We start from the raw sequence: 24,376 nt of genomic DNA, 5'->3' as shown, positions 1-24,376 counted from the left end.
AAATCTATGAAGAAATGAAAAAAATGTTGAGGTTGACTTTTAGAAAAAAACCAGAGTATTTATTACTGAGCATTATCCCAGATAATATACCTGAGAATAAGAGAAATATATTCTTGTATGCGAGTGTAGCAGCGAGACTAGTGATTGCTCAGAAATGGAGGAAAGAAGATCTACCCACAATTCAAGAATGGCAATTAAAACTGATTGAATTCATGAATCTTGAGAGAATGACGGCAGCAATTCGAAACACCTCTAAACAGAAATCTAAATTGGAATGGGGAGTGGTAGAGGAATATTTTAAAAGAATTGGTGTTAAAACAGAGTTGATGATCTGTTTAAATTAGATAGTCGTGAGGAAAACTAGAATTTGGAAAATAACAATATGATAAAACCAAAATCAACCAAAAATCAAGACAGATATAACAAATGAAAGTAACACAATTTTAAAATGCATTTAGAAGGCAAGCGGTGGGAAATGACTCGGAAGGTAATTCTTTTTTCTTTTCTTTTTTTCTTTTCTTTTTCTGTTTATTTCTGTTTTTCGTGTATATAGTATAATAAGATTTGTACTCAACATTATGATTTTATGATTTTATATTGTTATGTTTTATGAAATCCAATAAAGATGATTTTTAAATTTTTAAAAAAATAAAAATCTTTTGTCAGTTCATCTTTCGTATACCATTCTGGCAACAGCGGAAGCTCCAACTTTGGCCAACCCTCCCCTAAAAAAAAGCTCAACAACTCCTGCCAACGGCAATGGGTAGATCACAGCCAGTATTTTGATATTGTGAGTAGATCACAGTCTCTTGGGATTCCAACTAGATTTCAATGTGTGTCTGGGGGGGGGGGTAGAGGGTTGACAAGAAATTTACCGCACCGGGTACCACCTGACCTTGCTACGCCACTGGGCTAGCTGGACCATTGGCTTGATTCTGCGGTCCTCTTCTCGTGTTCTTAGGAAGCCCTAACCCTCCAGGAGAGGAGAGGGCCAGGCATCCGGTTTGCAGAGTGATGCCCTTCTCTTCCTGCTTCCCTGGCTCCTCCGCTTGGCAGCAGAGGGCAGTGGCTCCTTGTCGGAGGCCGCCGTCTCCCAGCCGCCCTTTCCCAGAGAGCTGTAATTGCGCAGCTCGGCGGAGAGGTGCTGTCTGTCTGCGAGCTCCCGCGAGCTTGATTTGTCTTGGCTCTCATTTCCTAACATGCTTTGGGAAGGGCCCGGAAAGGAAATGGGTGTGATCTCTCATCAAGCCACAAGTTTGTCCTCTCTCCCCCCCCACCCCCACCCCCAAGCAGGTCTGGGAGCACGTTGCGGGAAGCTCGCTACATCATCTCAAAATAAACGCTCCAGATGTTCTGCTGGGGGCTTGCTTCCCCTCCCCTCCTATGAAGCAAGCCACGACTTTCCTCCTCTTGAAGGGAGGTTGTTTCCATTCACCCACAGATCAGGGAAATCTATTATTATTATTATTATTATTATTATTATTATTATTATTAGATATGCAGCCTGACATTTTCCACCCACTCATTGATGCTATTATCATCATAAAGTGTGGGTCTTATCCAGCAAAGTCCTACTCAGAGTAGACCTACAGACATTTATTTATTTAGTGCATTTATATACTGTCTTTTTCTCCCCCCCCCCCAAAAAAAGAATTCAAAGTGGCACACATGGCCCTCTCCTCATTTAATCCCCACAAAAGCCATGCAAGGTAGATTGAGCAGAGAGGCACCGTGATCTTCATGGCTGGTCTCCCAGGTTCTAGTCCAACACTAGACCATGGGTAGGCAAACTAAGGCCTAGGGGCTGGATCCGGCCCAATCACCTTCTAAATCCGGCCCGCGGATGGTCCGGGAATCAGCTTGTTTTTACATGAGTAGAATGTGTCCTTTTATTTAAAATGCATCTCTGGGTTATTTGTGGGGCATAGGAATTCGTTCATTATTATTTTTTCAAAATATACAGCTGAAACTCAGAAAATTAGAATATCGTCGAAAAGTGCATTTATTTCACTAACGCAACTTAAAAGGTGAAACTAAAACAGTATATGAGATAGATGCATGACATGCAAAGCAAGATATGTCAAGCCTTTATTTGTTGAAATTGTAATTATTTGTCCTTAGGCGAGCCAATTATAAATGGAATGTAAATAATGAAATGTAATAGCAATGTTTATTTTTGTATTATTGTAACTGTTTGTTTTATTACTGTGGAATTTCCAAAAGAAAATCTTTGTGAAAATTAAAAGAAAAATAAAAAATAATAAGTTGCATTACTGAAATAAATGCACTTTTTGACGATATTCTAATTTCCCGAGTTTCACCTGTAGTCCCGCCTCCCACAAAGTCTGAGGGACAGTGGACCGGACCCCTGCTGAAAAAGCTTGCTGACCCCTGCTTTAGACCCATCACAAGTCCCACTCCTTAGAGTCCATTGACTTTAAAGACGGATGGAGGATTGGTCTTTGTAAAGCAGGTCATGCAGCCCACCTTGGAGAAATGATCCTCTTGGGATAGCTAAGTCAGCAGAGCGATGAGATTCTTAATCTCAGGGTCGTGAGTTTGAGCCCCATGTTGGGCAAAATATTCCTGCCTTGCACAACTGCCCTTTTAGTTAATTTTTCAGGGAGTTCTCACAGAACTGGCAATCAATGTTTCAGCCAGATGTAAGAGCCATTCAACAGTGGAACAGACTCCCTTGGAAGGTGGCAAAAGGTGGCAAAACCTTGGCCCTTGGCCGAGAAGGCTTCAGCTGTGATTCCTGCAACTGCAGGATCTAGATCAGGGGTCAGCAACCTGCGGCCCATGCCCAGATGCAGGAAATCGCATCTGCGCATGCCCAGACGCCAGAAATCGTGTGCGCGGTCCGGGCCATGGAGAGATCTCTGCGGGACTTGACCGGCCCAGGCAGGTAAAACCTTGCCGACCCCTGATCTAGGTATCCCTCGTGGTCCCTTCCAACTCTACCGTTCTATGAGTCTTCCCCAACCCACAGCGAGCAATCTATCCCTTTCCCATGTCCCCCCCCCCCACTTTCCAAGTATGAATGAAGACTTCAACTTGCTCCAAACTCCCCAGAACCATAGAATCATAGAGTTGGAAGAGACCACAAGGGCCATCCAGTCCAATCCCCTGCCAAGCAGGAAACACCATCAAAGCATTCTTGACATATGGCTGTCAAGCCTCTGCTTAAAGACCTCCAAAGAAGTAGACTCCACCACACTTCTTGGCAGCAAATTCCACTGTCGAACAGCTCTTACTGTCAGGAAGTTCTTCCTAATGTTTAGGTGGAATCTTCTTTCTTGTAGCTTGAATCCATTGCTCTGTGCCCGCTTCTCTGGAGCAGCAGAAAACAACCTTTCACCCTCCTCTATATGGCATCCTTTAATATATTTGAACATGGCTATCATATCACCCCTTAACCTTCTCTTCTCCAGGCTAAACATACCCAGCTCCCTAAGGCGTTCCTCATAAGGCATTGTTTCCAGGCCTTTGACTATTTTGGTTGCCCTCCTCTGGACACGTTCCAGCTTGTCAGTATCCTTCTTGAACTGTGGTGCCCAGAACTGGACACAGTACTCCAGGTGAGGTCTGCCCAGAGCAGAATACAGTTGTACTATTACTCCCCTTGATCTAGATGCTATACTCCTATTGATGCAGCCCAGAATTGCATTGGCTTTTTTAGCTGCTGCATCACACTGTTGACTCATGTCAAGTTTGTGGTCTACCAGGACTCCTAGATCCTTTTCACATGTACTGCTCTCAAACCACATATCTCCACACCACACGCACAAAATCTTGGCTCCTAACTGGAATTTGGCGGCCGGTGCTAGCAGCTGACCCCCCCCCCCCCCGCTGTAACAGAGTCTCAATAGGAAATGTGAAGTAGCAGCACAGGGGGGGGGTCCTGTTTTTTGTTCTGCCCCGAGGCTCAGTATTCACACTGTGTGGTGGTGGTGGGGGGACGAGGGAGAAGGGGAGAGGGTGTGGAGGGGGTCTCCCTGGCCTCAACTGTGCCTGAAGGTGTGTGAGAGTAGGGAATGGGGAGTTGAAGAGATTATTATTTTCTCTCAGAAAGAACTTGAGGAACCCAGCAGGCCAAAAGCAGGGCATGGATTGATGAGAAACCAGATGAGTAAGGTATATATACACAGAGGTGTGTGTGTGTGTGTTTCCTTTTCTGCAAATTGTGCAATTATATTAATGGCTCGTTTGAAGTAACAAGGGAGAACGGCTATTCTGGATGCTGTCAGCGGAGAAACTGTGTTCACCTCACAAAGCACTGAAAGAATGCGGCACCTTTCGATGGGTGGCTAGCAAACATCTGCAACATCGCAAGCATTGACAGGGAGAGAGGCCCACCCCCTGGAGGCAGAGGATAGCTGTCAAGGCCAGCAACCATTGATAGCCCCCCCCCCAACTCCAAGAATTTGTTCAAACCTCTTTCGAAGCCAACCAAGTTGGTGGCTGTCGCTGCCTCCTGCAGGGGTGAGTTCCACATTTTAACAAGGTGCCTCGTGAAGAAGCGCTTTCTTTTATCCGTTCTGAATCGTCCAACGATGTCTCGGAGCGTTGAGCGGCAACCAAGAGCAAGTCGCCCTTGCCAGCCGGAATGGCTGGACCTGAAAACAGAGAGCTTTGGAAAGAGATCTGTGAAGTATCCATGAGTCAGGACACAAGAGCTTTGGAAGGTTTGATCTCACCCAGGGGGGTGGGCTTATTAAAAAGTGGGTTGCTTACAAGCCTGACACCACACAGCAGGTGTGTGTGTGTGTGTGTGTGTGTGTTGTGTGTGACCAGAAGCAACACAAATTACTTTGACAGTTGGGATGGGAGCTAGAGATTTGGGACTTACGAGTGTTGTCTGGTGCCCACCCAAGGAGTCTTGCTTCTCTCTCTCCCTCTCCCTCTCCCTCTCCCTCTCCCTCTTCCTCCCTCCTCCTCCTCCTCACCAGCCCACCCCACCCCCAATCCTGACATAACTGTGAGGTGAAACTTTTAAGCACTCCCCCCCCCCTTTCTGGCACTAAGTGATTTAATAGCAAACAGAGAGAAGCAGGCCACCATATTGAAACACTCGGTACAGAGGTTAGGACCTTAGTGGAGAAGGTAATAATAATAATAATAATAATAATAATAATAATAATATATCATTTATACCCCACCCATCTGGCTGGGTTTCCCCAGCCACTCTGGGTGGCTTCCAACAGAAAAATAAAACACAGTAATCTATTAAACATTAAAAGCCTCCCTAAACAGGGCTGCCTTCAGATGTCTTCTAAAAGTCTGGTAGTTGTTTTTCTCTTTGACATCTGAAGTGAGGGCATTCCACAGGGCGGGCACCACTACCAAGAAGGCCCTCTGCCTAGTTCCGAACGCCGCGGACCCGTCCGGAACGGATTAATCCACTTTCCATTACTTTCAATGGGAAAGTTCGCTTCAGTTTATGAACAGACTTCTGGAACCAATTGTGTTCATAAACCGAGGTACCACTGTATAATTAAATGTGAGTGTTGGCTTAGGCATTGGTTAATCCATCTGTCCCCCACCTGGGACAGATCAGCTCCAACTTCCCTAGCCGTATAGGGAAGTCAAGTAAACACCCCATGGGAGAGGAGGGAGCTGTGTCCAGGCACTCTCCTCTCGACCAGAAATGCTCGCCAAGGCTCATGCTCTGTAATGGCCCCAGCCCCGCCCATTGCGGGGGTGTATGGACAAGAGCCCCGGAGCCCCAGGATTCCTTTAACGGAATACTTCTATGTGGAGCAGCTTTTAATGAGAGGTAGGCACCTCCATGCCAAACCCCTCCACCAACCATAATTATTAACCAATGCCTAACCGCCAACCTAACAAGTTGTGACTATTTGCCAAGCAGTAGGCAAAAAACCAAGGGACCCAGGTGGCGCTGTGGGCTAAACCACTGAGCCTAGGGCTTGCTGATCAGAAGGTCGGCGGTTCGAATCCCTGTGACGGGGTGAGCTCCCGTTGCTTGGTCCCAGCTCCTGCCAACCTAGCAGTTCGAAAGCCCATCAAAATGCAAGTAGATAAATAGGAACCGCTACAGCGGGAAGGTAAACGGCGTTTCCATGTGCTGCTCTGGTTTGCCAGAAGCGGCTTTGTCATGCTGGCCACATGACCTGGAAGCTGTACGCCGGCTCCCTCGGCCAATAATGCGAGATGAGCGCGCAACCCCAGAGTCGGTCACGACTGGACCTAATGGTCAGGGGTTCCTTTACCTTTACCTTTAACCACCAACCTAACAAGTTGTGACAATTTGCCAAGCAGTAGGCAAAAACCAACGGCAACAGCCAATCAGCCAAATGGCAAAATTCCTACTGGGCCCTTGCAAAGCAAGCGACCCCATGACAGGCAAAGCAATGTCAGGCTAAAACCATTAGAAAAAGGCGGTGGGCAGGAGGGAGATCCGAAGCACTTTCCAAAAGTGAAACTAACTGCTGGACACTGAGGCTTTAAGGGTCAGTCCCTGTCCATCAAAAATCGCTACATGCTCCCCCCCCCCCCCAGCAACCCAGGTTGGTCCTATCACACACACTCCCTCTCAACCAGCACCACCCCCAACCCAGGGGATGTCTTTCAACCCTTCCGCAACCTGCGCTCTCCCTAATTGGGGAACACGCTTTTTGAGAAGTTAGTTTGTGGTAGATCAAAAATGAACTGTTCTGGCCAGTTTTGAGACTAATGGGTGAATCAGAACTAAGACTATGCTTCTCCCTCTATTTACCTGGGAGAAAGCGCCAATGGATTCAGTACCGTAGGGCTTACTTTTAGAGCTGACATTGTTTGGAAATCCCCTGGAAGCGACCCATTGACTTTCAAACTTCCTGTAAGATCAAACCCAGTTCGCAGCTCAAAAAGAGACATCACAATGCAGGCTAGGATGCCTCTTTTGAAGGAAAACACTTTCGGGAAAGCAGATTTTGAGAACATTGCATTGCAAAACACAATATAAATGTGGAAGGTTGCATTGTAAAGCACTGTGTAAATATGGATTCCAGTGCAATTTTTGCACAGTTTGAGAACTGGGCTTCTTTCTTTTAACTCACACAGCTGCAGAAAGAAGACTTATGGACTGCATCTGGGCTGCATCAATAGGAGTATAGCATCTAGATCTAGGGAAGTAATAATACCACTGTATTCTGCTCTGGTCAGACCTCACCTGGAGTACTGTGTCCAGTTCTGGGCACCACAGTTCAAGAAGGATACAGAAAAGCTGGAACGTGTCCAGAGGAGGGCAACCAAAATGGTCAAAGGCCTGGAAACGATGCCTTATGAGGAACGGCTTAGGGAGCTGGGTATGTTTAGCCTGGAGAAGAGAAGGTTAAGGGGTGATATGATAGCCATGTTCAAATATATGAAAGGATGTCATATGGAGGAGGGAGAAAGATTGTTTTCTGCTGCTCCAGAGAAGCGGACACGGAGCAATGGATTCAAACTTCAAGAAAGAAGATTCCACCTAAACATTAGGAAGAACTTCCTGACAGTAAGTGCTGTTCGGCAGTGGAATTTGCTACCAAGGAGTGTGGTGGAGTCTCTTTCTTTGGATGTCTTTAAGCAGAGGCTTGACAGGCATATGTCAAGAATGCTTTGATGGTGTTTCCTGCTTGGCAGGGGGTTGGACTGGATGGCCCTTGTGGTCTCTTCCAACTCTATGATTCTATGATTCTATGGGTAAACAGATGCAGAAGTGGTGTGCATCAGACACACATCAATTCCCCCCCCCCCGTTCCTGCATTTACCTTTGCAGAAGATAACTTGGTAGCCTTGTTCTGGAATGGTATAAATCTATTGCCCCCCAGGATGTGCATGAATTCTGAGCAGTGAAAATCCCCCATGCAGAAGGCTCCGTCCCTCACCCCACCTTTGAAAAAAAACCAGATGCTGGAATCACGCACTAAAGTTTTTGAGTACAGTAATAACCACTTCATTATTATTAATATCCATGGCAACAGAATGGAAATTAATCATGCTCCTTTGCTTTCGTTTTTTATTCTTTTAAAAAAAGATCTCCATGGAAACAACAGAGTCCCCGAAACAAACAAACCATACCCGCAAGGTTGGATTCCTAGAAATCATATACATATACATATTATATCATTTCTGACCCACCGAACCAGCAGTTCCAAGCTGCCACCAATTATTCAGTAGCTTCTCTTTCAAAAAGCGTAATGGCTTTCAGCGAGATCAGCTTACTAAATGTCCGGTTGGGCTTGGCAGGGAACTTAGGGGTGGCTGGTGAACGCTCTGGAGGCCTGACCCCTCACAATGACGTGTGTGCTTGTGTGTGTTGTTGGGAAGGGGCAAGGAGTGCTGGCTGGTTTGTTCATAAGAATGTGAGAACCTTCTGGTTCAGACCAATGGCCCATCTAGTCCAGCATCCTGTTCTTATTGCGGCCAGCCAGATCCCTGTGGAAAACCAGCAAGCAAGACCTGAGCATAGCTGCCAAGTCTCCCGTATTCCCTGGGAAACCCCCGTTTTTCCAGCTGTTCCTAGCCGAAAAATGGATTTTTTTGTTTTCTGGCGCAGCGGCCATTTTGGAACTGGACGAAGCATGCTCAGAAGCTACTTTTGATGCTGCTTTGCCCAGTTCCAAAATGGCTGCAGCGCGACTTCTGGTGTGGCGGCCATTTTGGAACAGGGCAGAGCAGCATCAAAAGTAGCTTCTGAGCATGATCCGCCCAGTTCCAAAATGGTGGCAGCGTTACTTCCGGTCTGCTACTTCCGGTCCAGTCCCTTATTTCTCAGGCCGGAACTTGGCAGCTATGGACCTGAGCACAAGATCGCCTGCTCCTCCTGTGGTTTACAGCAATGGGTATTCAGGAGCAAGCATAGCCTTCATGGCTAGTAGCTATCAATAATGTAAAAAGGTAAAGGTAAAGGACCCCTGGGCGGTTAAGTCCAGTCAAAGGCGACTATGGGGTTGCGCTGCTCATCTCGCTTTCAGGCCGTGGGAGCTTTCCGGGTCATGTATCACAGACAGCTTTCCGGGTGATGTGGCCAGCATGACTAAGCTGGCGCATGGAGGACCGTGACGAGTGCCAGAGCACACGGAAACATCGTTTACCTTCCTGCCACAGCGGTACCTATTTATCTACTAGCACTGGCATGCTTTTGAATTGCTAGGTTGGCAGGAGATGGGACAAAGCAACGGAAGCTCACCCCATCGCGGGGATTCAAACCGCCGACCTTCTGATCAGCAAGCCCAAGAGGCTCAGTGGTTTATACCACAGCACCACTGAGAAGCCAGCGTTCAAGTTCCCTGCTCAGCCAAGAAGCACAGGGTCAGTCAGTGCTATCAATAGCCCTCTACCCCATGAATTTGACCAATCTTCTTTTAAAGGCATCTAGGTTGGTGCCCGTCACAGCCTCCAGTGGGAGTGAGTTCCATAGTTTAATCATGCACAGCATGTAGAGGGAGCCAGCGTTTGTCCACAGACAGCTTTCCAGGTCATGTGGCCAGCATGACTAAACCGCTTCTGGAGCAACAGGACACCATGACGGAAACCAGAGCACACGGAAATGCCATTTACCTTCCCGCTGCAGTGGTACCTATTTATCTACTTGCACTGTTGTGCTTTCGAACTGCTAGGTTGGCAAGAGCTAGGACAGAGCCACAGGAGCTCATCCCGTTGCCGAGATTTGAACCATCGCCCTTCTGATCAGCAAGCCCAAGAGGCTCAGTGGTTTAGGCCACAGCACCAGTGAGAGGCCAGGGTTCAAGTTCCCTGCTCAGCCAGGAAGCACAGGGTCAGTCAGTGCTACTCGAAGTAGACCTGCTAAAGTTAATAAGCTTTTATTTTGATGGGTCTGTTCTGAGCAAGGACTTAGTTGAATACAACCCACAGTCTCTCAGCTTGCCTTACCTCACAGGGTTGTCGAGAGGATAAAATGGAGAGGGGGAATAGGAACCGCTTGCGGGGCCTTGAGTTCCATCATATAACTATGCGCTGCGTGAAGAAGCACTTTCTTCTATCCGTCCTGAAATCCCAGTGAGAAATCCCAGTGACTAATTCTGCAACTTGGGGGAAAGGTGGTCAAGTCATGTCCTGGCTCTACTTTAGTCTGCGGGAAGGCAAACCAGATATTGCTGGATTTGAGATCCAGGATGACTCCCATCATTCCTGAGCACTGGCCAAGCTCGCCGAGGCTGATGGGAGCTGGGGCTCAATGACGTCGGGGTGGGGGCACAGGTTCTCCCTTTCTGCCTTACTGGTTGGCCTCTGTGGGGGAAGAGGTCAGGGCTTAAATCTGGCCTAACCCAGCAACTTTGACATTCAAGATAGTCATGATGACGAGGGGCATAAATTAAGTGTTCCCTGCACACTTTGAGCATTTAGTAGTTAGACAGATGTTTCCAAAACGGCTGTGCCTCTCCACGAGGCCAGTCTCTGTCTTGTTGCGGAATGGCGCACGCTCTGGAAGCCGGGAGGGAGAAGGAGTCAGCCTCACACGATGGGAACCTCATCGAACAATTGCTTCGACTGAACAAATTCCATACCGCTGACAGGGAAATTAGGAAGGGTTTATGAGTGTCAAGGAAAGTGGAAAAAAACACACATGCAAGTACACAATGGGGAAAAGGAAGAAAGAGGGAACTCCCTAAAAACCGGACCCATCTCATCACAGCTGAGTGAAAGGGAAATTCTGGCTTACCCCCCACAATTACGGGAAAAGAAAGGGCATACGAACAGGCAGGAGGAATGAAAGGGGCTGCCAAGTGGGGGCTTCTTGTACAAAACACACACCTGAATGGCAGATGGAGAAAAGGTTCCATGATGCTAGCTGCAGTACCGCTGGTTTATGGATGTTGGTAGCCTAAACCTCAGGCTTGCCATATGAATGCGGCCCTCTGGACCCTTTGACCTGGCCCTCAGGACATTTTCCAGACCACATGCCTTAGCACAACTCCTGCTTCTGGCCTGCTCACTCTTGACATGCAGTCCCCCCCCCCCCGAGAGATTTCTACAAAGGAAGTGCTGTTCTCTGGTGGCAAAGGTTCACCACCCAGGTTTATCCAGATAATATACCCTGTTTCCCCGGAAATAAGACATAGCCATAAAATAAGCCGTAGCAGGATTTCTAAGCATTTGCGCAATATAAGCCACACCCCGAAAATAAGACATAGTGATAGGCGAAGTTCTGGAGGGCGCCAAGGAAGAGGCGAGGTTGGACGCGTAATAAAAAAATAAGACATCCCCTGAAGAAAAATAAATATAAGACAGTGTCTTATTTTGGGGGAAACAGGGGTATATATTTCGAGAGAGAGAGAGAGAGAGAGAGAGAGAGAGAATTTTTCCTTAAGATAAGGGAGAAATATAATTCCTCATCCCTGCCATAAACCCCAGATGTGTTTAACTCTAGAAGTGGTGAAGTTCTCCTAAGCCAGGTTTGGAAATACTATTCTGGCAAGGTGTTTAAAAACCCTACCTCATAACTGTAGGGCTGCATTTGTGAGCCTACAGATCACACATCTCAGGGAGGCTCTAACTAAGGATGGGCAGCTTTCATTTTTGGCTTCTCGTTTTTACAGATTTAAACCCCATTCTCCATATTTCCATATCAGTTTGCATTTGTTTAAAAGAAGACCTCATGAAAACTCACCAGCATTTTAGTGCATGCAAATTTCTCCTGATATTCATGGTTGGTTTGGTTTTTTGCAAAACAGTTTTGCAAGGTACAGTGGTACCTTGGTTTGCAACCGTTTTGGATTATAACCATTTTGGATTACAACCACGCCAAACCCGGAAGTGTGTGTCCCCTTTTTTTGGAGTGCAACCCATTTTTGGGGGAGGCCCCATTGGAGAAAGCGCCCCTTGAGACGCAACCTGTTTTGGTTTACAACCGGACCTCCGGAACAGATTATGGTTGTAAACCAAGGTACCACTGTACAATGCATTTTTAGTATGTTAAATTCACCAATATATGCATTTTTATACACATTACTTGGCTGCAATAGGGATGCGGGTGGCGCTGTGGGTTAAACCACCGAGCCTAGGGCTTGCTGATCAGAAGGTCAGCAGTTCAAATCCCCACGACGGGGTGAGCTCCCGTTGCTTGGTCCCTGCTCCTATGTCAAAGTGCAAGTAGATAAATAGGTACCACTTTGGCAGGAAAGTAAACAGTGTTTCCATGCGCTGCTCTGGTTTCACCAGAAGTGGCTTAGTCATGCTGGCCACATGACCCGGAAGCTATACGCAGGTTCCCTCGGCCAGTAAAGCGAGATGAGCACTGCAATCCCAGAGTCGTTTGCGACTGGACCTAACTTGGCTGCAATGCAAATTTCAGAGAAGTGCAAATTTCAAGGGATGGCTGAGTTTCATTTTGCGTATTGTTTCAGAAACTGCAGATCATGTAGGATCATTGTAGGTTAACCTGTAACTGAATTCAATTTCTTCCCTATCCCTATTTATTACACAGTTCACCTGTGTTCCACCAAATAACTTGGGTCTGAAGAGCTAGGTTTTGGGTCAAAACAGCACTAGACCATGAGCACAGCCATCAGTGAGTTTGAGCCAGCCTAGCTGCCTGCAAGGTGGGTGGCATGTCTCCAGGATGTCTCTAGGATGGCACATGGCAAAGATCTTCTGATTGTTTGCCCCTTTATGCCCCATGTAGGGATTGTGATGGAGAGATTTGATTCGGTTCAGATTTGAAGTGTGGTGGTTAGAGGGTCGTTCTAGTTTAGAGGGCCACAGCCTCCTAGACCAACCTACTGAGAGCCAGTGTGGTGTAGTGGTTTAGAGTGGTAGACTCGTAATCTGGGGAGCCAGGTTCGCGTCTCCGCTCCTCCACATGCAGCTGCTGGGTGACCTTGGGCTAGTCACACTTCTCTGAAGTCTCTCAGTCCCACTCAATTGTTGTGGGGGAGGAAGGGAAAGGAGAATGTTATCCGCTTTGAGACTCCTTCGGGTAGTGATAAAGCGGGATATCAAATCCAAACTCTTCCTCTTCTTCTACTTCACAGGGTTGTTGTGAGGATAAAATGGGAAGGAAGAGGACCACGTACACTACCTTTAGCTCCTTGGAGGAAAGGTGGAGATACAAATGCAATACCTTAAGTAAGGAAAGGTGAACCGACCTAAATTGAAACACAGCCGTCCTTCAAAGTTTGCACATGTCCAAATATTGCAATGCAATTGTGCAGTTGAATAAGAGGTATAAAATGCATATACGATGGTAAAGTGTACATTAAAATGTTTGACGAAACTTGCATACAAAAATGCATGACATTTGCAAAAATTCATTTTTTTAAAAAAAAATGCATACATTGGACAAAATCGCATACAATGATGTGCATATTGGGACAAATTCACACTAAAATGGCGATGAATTTTTCTGAGGACTTAAAAAATAATAATTAATAATAAAGCTCAAACTGATATGGAATTGTGGAGAACTGAACTTTAGACTGGAAAAATGAGAAATCCAAAATTGAGAGATTCGCCCCTTCCTGGCCATGGGAATCTGCTTTGCCAATACTGAACCAGCACTGGAGGTTTGCACAGTGCTTTATTCTCAGCTGCCCTGCTGATGTCTGCCCCCCCCCCTGACAAAATGCAGCTCCCTGCCTCCCCATCCCCCACCCCAAGTCCTTTAAACCTATGTGCAAATATTTGCCGCGAGAGAGTCGATCCTTAGAGGGAGACTAGGAGAAGCTCCAGCATACTTCCTTGTTAATGAGGGATTATTGTCACAGCTGGTAAAAGTTTTCATTTGAAACAGTATCCCAGAAGAAAGCAGGATTTTGCCAAAATAATCTCTCCCCGCGCTTGCATGTGTGTGCGTGTTAAATGATTCAGTATAGCACAATGTCATTTTATTCAGATAGCCTGGAAGACCGTGCCACTTGCCTCCCAGCGCCTTTTGCAAATGATTTTTGCATGATCTTTTCTCTCTCGCGCTAATGCAGGAGAGAAGCATGCCAATATTTTGCAAGGGGAGCAGAGAGTGAGTTCAGAATTGCTAAGACTATGGCCCAAGGCTGGGTGAGATCTATTTGGGTTCTGCAGAGAAGCTATCTCCATCTTCTTTGTTTTCATGATGATTTGGCTCCAGTGGTTAGAAAACACACACTGCATGTAGAAAGTCCCTGGCTCAACCATACCTGCCAAGTCTCCCGCTGAAAAATGCGGGATCAGCAGCGGCGCGGCACCGGAACTTGCGTAGAAGCAACTTCCAGGGCCATTCTTCCCATGTGTGGGCACTGGAAATCGGGTAGAGCGGTACCGGAAGCCACTTCTACGCATGCCTGGCGGCCATCTTGCTGGTGGCTGCATGGCGGCGGCCATCTTGGTGACGGCAGCCACCATGTGGCCACCACCAAGATGGCCGCCGGGCATGCGTAGAAGCAACTTCCGGTGCTGCTCTGTCCAATTTCCAGTGCCCACACATGGGAAGAGCGGCACCCAAAATGGAGGCTCCCTGGCAGGTAGGAAATCCAGGGGATTTCTGGGATTTTCCTCCATTCGGGAGAACGGCGGGAAACAGATTAAAATCCGGGGGTTTCCCAAGAAAAACGGGATACTTGGCAGCTAAGGGCTCAACCCATGACATCTTTGGAGAGGGATGGGAAGTTCTCCTGAGAGCCAGTGCAAGGTAGTGCGGGCCAGGTGTGGGGAATTAGCAAAGTCACTTAAATAATGCAGGTGGGATCCAGAGAGAAAGGATTTGACCAGGCATCCCCAAACTTTGGCCCTCCAGATGTTTTGGCCTACAACTCCCATGATCCCTAGCTAACAGGACCAGTGGTCGGGGAAGATGGGAATTGTAGTCCAAAACATCTGGAGGGCCAAAGTTTGGGGATGCCTGGATTTGGCTTTACTGAGGAAACTGAATAAAAGAGTGTATACTTTTGAGTAGAAAGGAACAGAGAGGTTTTGTATTTCATAGTTGAGTCCTTGGACATAGCAAAGGAGACAACACTGATCTAGATAGATCCTGCTCTGAATAAAACAACTTCCAATGTTCCTAACTCAGAGGAAATCACATATTTGGTCACCGAGGCTCAAGGCCACAACGTGAGATAATGCATTTGTAGAGATGAGGGAGCTCCCCAAAGCTCTCCCTCTTTTAACTCAGAATCGACCCAAACAATTACTCCTCCTTCTCCCCCGAAATGGGAGAACCCAGGTATAATACACCAATTTATTATTTATACCCCACCCATCTAGGGCTGCCTTTAGATGTCTTTTAAAAGTAAGATAGTTGCTTATTTCCTTGACATCTGGTGGGAGGTAACTTTCCCAAGTTCAAGTGCGTAGTTGAGAAAGTGTCTTCTTCTAGGAAGCTCAAGAGAAGGGGAAGAAGGGCATAGCCAGCCTTTAACGATTGCCCCTCAACCTTGGGAAATGTTGCCTAAATAGATATTTGAAAGGGGAATAAGTTGGTTCCTTCCCATACAGAACAGCTGGGGGAATAAGATGGAAGCCAGGAGAGCATGTGAAATTTATTGAGGGTGGGGCTGGTGCCACACAGATATACTCCCAAATACAGCTTCCTAGTTCCTGAAATGGAAAGGATTCTGAACATCTTTCAGATGGTCTGTCGCATTCACACAACTAGTTGGCCACTGCGAGGAAAAAAAAAATGCTGGGTCAGGTAAGCCTTTGGTCTGATCCAGTAGAGTTCATCTTATGAGGCCAAGCTCAGGTGTGGGGAGTTAGCAAAGTCACTTAAATAATGCAGGTGGAATCCAGAGAGAAAGGATTTGAATTTACTGAGGAAACTGAATAAAAGAGTGTACAGTATAGGAGGCCACACTCTATGATTCTATGAATATTTGGAGGCCTCTATGTTTGCTACCTCCAGTCACGATTAATCACTCCCAGAACTCCCTGGACCGAATCTGAGATGTTCTTTGTTTCAAGCACGTATACAGTGGTACCTCGGGTTAAGAACTTATTTCGTTCCGGAGGTCCGTTCTTAACCTGAAACTGTTCTTAACCTGAGGTACCACTTTAGCTAATGGGACCTCCCGCCGCCGCCGTGCCGCCACGTGATTTCTGTTCTCATCCTGAAGTAAAGTTCTTAACCAGAGGTACTACTTCCGGGTTAGCAGAGTCTGTAACCTGAAGCGTTTCTAACCAAGGTACCACTGTACCTGAAGGAGCGTCTCCACCCCCATCATTCAGCCCGGACACTGAGATCCAGTGCCGAGGGCCTTCTGACGGTTCCCTCATTGCGAGAGGTGAGGTTGCAGGGAACCAAACAGAGGGCCTTCTCAGTAGTGGCACCCGCCCTGTGAACGCCCTCCCAGCAGATGTCAAGACAATAAGCAATTTTTTTTTACTTTTAGAAGACAACTGAAGGCGGCCCTGTTTACGGAAGTTTTTTAATGTTTGATGCTGTACTGTTTTTAATATTTTGTTGGAAGCCGCCCAGAGTGGCTGGGGAAACCCAGCCAGATGGGCGGGGTATAAATAAATAAATTATTATTATTATTATTATCATTATTATTATTACTTCAGCTGAGCTACAGCCTCTTCCCCGATATTTATTGCTCCGGAGCCAAAAAGGTTCCCAGACCGGCTTGCATACAATCAATTGGGGGGTGGGGGGTGGAAAAAACATGACACATAAAGGAAAAGGGACAGATAGGTTAGAGAAAGGAAAATAAAACTCAAGAGCCAATTCTTAAGCAGTAGTCCTAACGAGCACCTGACACAGATCAGGGGACGGAGGTCCCTAACGGGGTTGGTCTTTCAGCAAAGCAGATAGAATGAGCTCTGCTTCCTTTCTCTTCCACTGAAGCATCTGATGCCCTGGCTGTCCCCAGGTGACAGCTGTCGGGAGAGGAAGCCCGATGGAGCCTTCTGATACATACTTGTCAGCATCCAAGGTGTGAAGACCCATATCTACAGGCTCAGCTCAAAGTGGATGGAGTTTTTCAGGCCTCAGTTGGCCACCTTCTGAGCCTGAAAAATCTGGCCATCCCTCTAGGAGGGATGCAGCAGCCTATTAAGAAGAACAGTGGAATTCTCCTCTGTCTGTTTTGCCAAGCAAAGGAGGAGGGCCAGGAGGGAGAAGGGTATTTTATTTTCCTAATTTCTAAGGCCGCGCAGCTCTTTGCCAGCTGTGGCCAGTAAGCAAAGGAGGTGGTTTTCTCGCTGCAGCGGAGCCAAGGAATTCCACTGCGGAGTTGTCGAGAGGGCTGGCCATTCCATTCCCACCTCTGTTGGTCTTGGATCCTTCGCCCTCGGCCTGCATTTCTTCATCAGGTGGTTCCACGACATCCTCAGGCGATGATGTATGAACCACACGAGGGCCGGACGATCCACCAGGATGCTCTGCTGAGGCTCATACAAAGGGGAGGCGGGCGCGGCGGGCGCGGCCTCGGGAGCCAAGATGGCCAGCTTAAAATGCTTTAGTCAACTAATCAGCTAGACTTTTTACAAGCCTGCAGCTGCCCGCACTGCCTCTTGGTCTGGTTTTCTCTTTAGGCTAAGTTCGGTGGGGACACCAAGTTGGGGGAAAGCATACTCCCTCTGTCCTCAATAAGTGCTGCCCAAATGGTTTTTCACACATGATACTGGACACAGGTACAAGCTGTCTCTATCCATGTACAAGTGTTTGTGTGGAAGAGTGTACGCTTGTTGATTTGTACCGCTCAGTGATTGACTGTCCTCACGCAGATGCACACTGTACACTTCTTAGATGCTACATGTGAATCATTGTATGGGTGTACAGCTCAACGATGCATGTACAAAGACTGTACACATATTGAATGTAAACTGTGGACTCATGGACATCCAATTTTGTTAACTTCCTTCAAAATTTATGCAGATGCTTTGCAAAGGAAGGCCATCCAACTGTACAAGTTTTGCTTTGTTCAGCTATCTGAAGTGTGTGTTATTATTATTATTACCACCATCACTAATATTAACAATTTTATTCACTTTTCTCCTTGGCTCAGGAGTCACCTAACTCCATACCCTCCAACATTTCTCCAGTGAAAATTACTACTACTACTACTACTACTACTACTACTACTACTACAGTGGTACCTCTGGTTGCAAACAGGATCCATTCCAGAGCCCTGTTCGCAACATGAGCAGTACACAACCCGTGTCAGCATTTCTGCGCACGTGCGGGTCACGATCTGGCACTTCTGCGCATGCGCACGATGCCATTCGACGCTTCTGCACATGCATGAACGGCCGAACCCAGAAGTAACCTGTTCCGCTACTTCCGAGTTTGGTGCGTTCATAACCCGTGTTGTACGCAACCCGCAGCTTACATATCCAGAGGTATGTCTGTCTGTCTGTTGTTGTTGTTGTTGTTGTTGTTGTTGTTGTTGTTGTTGTTGTTAATACCCAGCCCATCTGGCTGGGTTTCCCCAGCAACTCTGGATGGCTCCCAACAGAATATTAAAAACAGGATAAGACATCAAACATTAAAAACTTCCCTAAACAGGGCTGTCTAGAAGACAGATACCTGTACAGTAGTACCTCGGCTTACAAATTTAATGCGTTCCGAATGCACATTCGTAAGTCAAAAAAAATGTAAGTCGAATCCCATAGGAATGCATTGGGAGAAAAATTCATAAGTCGAAGCAACCCTATCTAAAAATTCATAAGTCGAAAAAATCCTATCTAAACCGCATCCAAGATGGCGGACGGAGCTCCATTTGTAAGTAGAAACATTCGTAAGTCGAGGTACCACTGTATTTGTTTATTTCCTTGACATCTGATGGGAGGGCATTCTACAGGGCAGACACCACTGCCAAGAAGGTTCTCTGTAACTTTGTTTCTTGTAGTGAGGGAAATGTCAGAAGGCCCTCAGAGCGGGACCTCAGTGTCTGGGCTGAACGCGCCAGAAGTCACACTGCAGCCATTTTGGAACTGGGCAGAGCAGCATCAAAAGTCGCTTCTGAGCATGCTCCGCCCAGTTCCAAAATGGCCGCCGCGCCAGAATAAACCAGGGGGAAACAAAAAAAATCAGTTTTTTCAGCTAGGTAGGAACAGCTGGAAAAACGGGTATTTCCCAGACAAAACGGGAGACTTGGCAGCTATGAGTGGGACATCCGGAGGAAAAGCGGGACATTTCAGAATCAAATCAGAAACTGGGACGGCTTCTGTAAATCCAAGACTGTCCCTGGAAAATCGGGACACTTGGAGAGTGTGGATCCATATCAAATTACAAAAGCAGACACCCATTTGTCTTGAGAGTTGCTGGTGAGCTCAAGTCAAGCTCATGGGTTTGCGTGCCGAGGTACCAAGACATCCCCCCAATAACTCACACCTCACACAACATTTTAAGTTTAAGGTTTTGGCATTAATTTGGCCACAACTTTATTTACCGTGTTTCTCACATTTTAAGACGTGCCTATAAAATAAGCCATGGCACGATTTTCTGGAGGCAATAAAATATAAGGCATCCCCCCAAAATAAGACATGCTGGGGTACCGTATTGTTAGTGGTGGGAGCAGGTTTGCATGGCGCTTCTGCAGCGCGCGCCTCGCCGAGTGCTGCTGTCTCTCCCGGGTCCCGCTCAGTCAGGACTCCGCGTGGTGCACGTTGCTGTCTTTGCCGGGTCCCGCTGAGTCGGGGCTCGGCGCAGCACGTGCTTCTGTCTTTGCCGGGTCCAGCGGGAGGCCCCGCCATCCCCACACGGCGCGGCGTCCCTGTGGGTGCTGCCTCAGGAGTAGCGAAGCCACGGCGACCCTCCCGCCCCGCAGGCACCCCGATGCTCCCAGCGCAGCCATGGCGCGGCGACCCAGATCTGGTCCCGCAAGCGCTTCCGGGTCGCCGCGCCTCGGGTTTCTAAGGAAACACAATCCGGAAGCGGAGTTTGACCAATCCACTCTAGGCTCCGATGGGGCAGCAGCCTCTATGCGTGAGCCATAGAGAGAGCGCCGGCTTGAAGCTCTGGTGCTGGTTTGTTGGCTCTGCTTTTGAGTCCGACCGCACCCAGCACTGCGGAGCTTGGTTTGCGTGCAAAAAACAACAGCGCCGAAGGAGATGCGAAGGTAGGAGCCTGGGAGGGGGAGAAAGCCACCCCAAGATAGGCACCCCGTTCTGGTTTAGCGCAATTTATTGCAATGACAGCTCAAGGCAGCACAAACGCTGCCCTGTGAGTTTTAAGAGTAGTGGCCGGGCAAAGCAGCGCGTGCCACACCAAGCCCGACCTAGCAAAACTCTCTGAAAGCTTAATACCGGTAAAAAATTAAAAAGCTTAACAAAAAAATAAGACATCCCCTGAAAATAAGCCGTGGTGTGTTTTTTTGCAGGAAAAATAAATATAAGACATGTCTTAAAATGTGAGAAACACGGTAAATACAACTGAATGTGAGTGGTTGCTTAGGCATTGGTTCCCATGCCGTCTGTCCCCCGCCTGGGACAGATCTGACTCCCACTAGCCTAGTAGGGGAGCCAGTAGGTAAGCACCCTTACCAGGAGAGATCGGGGCAGGGGGCCACGCCCTTGACCTCATCCCCGAGGCTCATGCCTGGCCCTGGCCCCTACCGGGGATCCACGGACTACATGTATAGCCCCAGGATTCCTTTAAAGGAATACCCCTAAAGGCAGCAGCAACCATGAGGGGCAGGCCCAACCAAATCCATACCCCTCAACCATCCAATTTGAACCAATGCCTAACCACCAACCTTACAAGTTGTGACTTATTGCAGCGTAGTAGGCAAAAACCACCTGGCACCAGCCAATCAGCCAAGTGGCAAAATTCCTACCAGGCCCCTGATCCAAAACAGGCGACCCCATGAGAGGCGCAGCAAGGTCAATGCAAAAACACCTAAAATTAGAGGAGGGCGGGCGGGAGATTCGTTGCGAGCAGGAAAAGTGGGACTGAAAGCTGCTCTCTAAGCATATATAGGGTAAGGCTGTCAATCAATCACTTGCTACAGGCAAATTTCCCCAGCAACAGCACACCCACCAATCACACATGTGGCCATCCAAACTGACCCGCCTCTTCCACCCTGAGATGTCTTGTTAACCCTTCCGCAACCCATGCTCTCCTTTATGGGAGAACCTGCTTTTTCAGAAGGGGCACCAGTGGTTTGGCCACTGTGAGAGCAGAATGCTGGACCAGATGGACCACTGACCTGGTCCAGAAGAGCTCTTGTTATCATCAGCATCTTGACCAGGAACCTTTGGCCCTGTGTCCCATTGTGAATATTGCTCTAGGGCGAATTTGGCAGGGGGTGTCTCTGCGCTTTCTCACGGCTACATTCCCAAGGACAGGTCCCAGGGTGGTGTTTGATGGGACCATGTGTTCTTTAGGTGTCCGGGGCCTTGCAAACCTCTCTTATTAATATACTTGACTCTCCAGGCGAGGGAGGAATGAGGAAGAAAGAGGCAAGTGGTTTCCTCCACTATGACCCATTGTTTCCACTTGAAATAATAAAGTGTAGGAATGATGAATGCTTTCTTATCTTGGCTGCTTTCCTGCTACTGGAGAAACTGTTGGCGGGCACAGGCCGGGAACACACAGGAAAAAATGTCAGCGTCCAGCCAAGCCAGACACCAACAGCCCTGCTTACATGCACCATGCAATTAAAAGAAAGGGCTTCTCCCAAAACTTGCAAGCCAGGAGAAAAAAAGGAAGCAAGCAAGCAAGGAAGGAAGGAAGGAAGATGGTCTATTTCTTTGCCGCTCTCCCTACACTCCTTTGGAGAAGTGGGGGAAGGGGCTGGATTAAGATAAAAAGGATGGAGACGTCCGACCCTGAACACACTCACGACATTTGAGGAGTGTCTCTTTTCCTCCGCCGGCTTTTTCCGTACACATTTCGCAAGCCAGTGTTATGGGAAAAAAAGTGGGAGGTGTTGAAGGTGAGGCTGTCTCTCTTGGAGCTGAGTAGGAGGAGAAGAATCCAAACACAATGAATTTGTCAGCGCAGAGGAAGGCGAAGGAGGGAGTCAAGCCGCTGGGAACTGTTCCGGCTTCCATTTATGGTTGGGTTTGGGTTTTTTTTACTTTTAAAGTGGAAATTGAGTTGATATCAGGCCCTGGCTTTCTACATGTTTGCTCATTGAACATAAGAGCATGCCTAAACCAGGCGAATGGCCCACCTAGCCTTGCATCTTGTTCACACAGTGGCCAGCCAGATTTCTATGGGAAACCCGCAAGCAGGATTCAAGACCAACAGCACTCTCCTCTCTTGTGGTTTCCTGCAACTGGTATTCAGAAGCATTGCTGCCTCCAGCTGTGGAGGAAGAGCATGGCCATCTTGGCTGGTAGCCGTCAATAGCCTTCTCCTCCTCCTTTATGAATTTGTCCAATCCTCCTTTTAAAACCAGGGACGCAGGTGGCGCTGTGGGTTAAACCACTGAGAATAGGGCTTGCTGATCAGAAGGGCGGCGGTTTGAATCCCTGCGATGGGGTGAGCTCCCGTTGCTCGGTCCCTGCTCCTGCCAACCAAGCAGTTCGAAAGCACGTCAGAGTGCAAGTAGATAAATAGGTACCACTACAGGGGGAAGGTAAACAGCGTTTCCGTGTGCTGCTCTGGTTCGCCAGAAGCGGCTTTGTCATGCTGGCCACATGACCTGGAAGCTGTACGCCGGCTCCCTCGGCCAATAATGCGAGATGAGCGCGCAACCCCAGAGTCGGTCACGACTGGACCTAATGGTCAGGGGTCCCTTTACCTTTTAAAACCACACACATTAGTGGACATCGCTGCCTCCCTGGGGAGCAAGTGCCATAGTTTAACTGCACACTGCGTGAATGAGTACTGTACTTTCTTTGATCTACCCTGAATCTTTCAGCACTCAGCTTCGCTGGATGTCCACACATTCCAGTCTTATGAATGATCATGCCTGGTGAAAGGGCATGGGCTGGATGTGTTATTTATTTCATTTATTTCATTTATTCATTTATTCATTTATTCATTTATTCATTCATTCATTCATTCATTCATTCATTCATTTATTCATTATACCCCGCCCATCTGGCTGGGTTTCCCCAGCCACTTGGGGCGGCTTCCAACAGAATACTAAAACACAATAATCCATTAAACATTAAAAGCTTCCCTAAAAAGGGCTGCCTTCAGATGTCTTCTAGAAGTCTGGTAGTTGTTTATTTCCTTGGCATCTGGTGGGAGGGCGTTCCACAGGGTGGGTGCCACTACTGAGAAGGCCCTCTGCCTGGTTCCCTGTAACTTGGCTTCTCACAGTGAGGGAACCGCCAGAAGGCCCTCGTAGCTGGACCTCAGTGTCCAGGCAGAACAATGGGGGTGGAGACGCTCCTTCAGGTATACTGGACCGAGGTGTAGTGTAGTGGTTAGAGCATCAGGGGCTAGGGCATGAGAGACCAGGGTTCAAGTCCCTCACTCAGCCTGGAAGGACACTAGGTTACTTTATGCCGGTCAGTGCTATTCAAAGTAGACCTGCTGGAGATGATGATGATATTTGTCCCCGTCCACCTGTCTAGGTTGCCCCAGCTTCCTTAAGCTTCCTTATACAGGGCTGCCTTCAGATGTTTCCTAAAAGATATATAATTACTCATCTCCTTGACATCTGATGGGAGGGGATTCCATAGGGTGAGCGCCACTACTGAGAAGGTCCTCTGCCTGGTTCCCTGTAGGTTTATCTCTTGTAGTGAGGGAACCACCAAAAGGCCCTCAGAGCTGGACCTCAGTGTCTGGGCTGAACGATGGAGGTGGAGACACTCCTTCAGTTATACATGGCTGAAGCCGTTTAGGGCTTTAAAGGTCAGTATCAATAAACATTGATTTCAATGGGTCTTCTCTGAGTAGGACTTAGTTAAATATGACTCACAGTCTCTCACCTTGCCCTGCACCACAGTGTTGTTGAGAGGATAAGCTGGAGAGGGGAAGAACCATTTATGGCACCTTGAGCTTATTGAAGGAAAGACAAGGCTATATATGCAATCAATTAATCAATCAATCATCCAGCCATTAATTAGAAGACTCTGGAAGATGAATGGGGTGCTCCTGCCAATCTAGCAGTTCTAAAGCATGTCAAAGTGCAAGTAGATAAATAGGTACCGCTCCGGCGGGAAGGTAAACGGCATTTCCATGCGCTGCTCTGGTTCGCCAGAAGTGGCTTAGTCATGCTGGCCACATGACCCGGAAGCTGTACGCCGGCTCCCTCGGCCAAGAATGCGAGATGAGCGCCGCAACCCCAGAGTCGTCCGTGACTGGACCTAATGGTCAGAGGTCCCTTTACCTTTATGTGAGATCTTGGCAGCATCCAAATAATGCTGGTGTAAATATACCAGGGACTTTCTGCATTACCACTGATCTATGGTCCTTCTCAAAGACACCTTGTACAATTATTAAAGTAAGGTAAGAGCCATTCCCCTCTCAACTCCACCTACCCAATTTTCAAGGACAATTTCATTTTGCCAGTGAATAGCCAGGGTAGAAAATGCAGCTGAAATGTTGACA

This window comes from Zootoca vivipara, chromosome 12 (assembly GCF_963506605.1).
Source record: "Zootoca vivipara chromosome 12, rZooViv1.1, whole genome shotgun sequence".
Classification (NCBI taxonomy): domain Eukaryota; kingdom Metazoa; phylum Chordata; class Lepidosauria; order Squamata; family Lacertidae; genus Zootoca; species Zootoca vivipara.
This window is presented reverse-complemented; position numbering follows the sequence as displayed.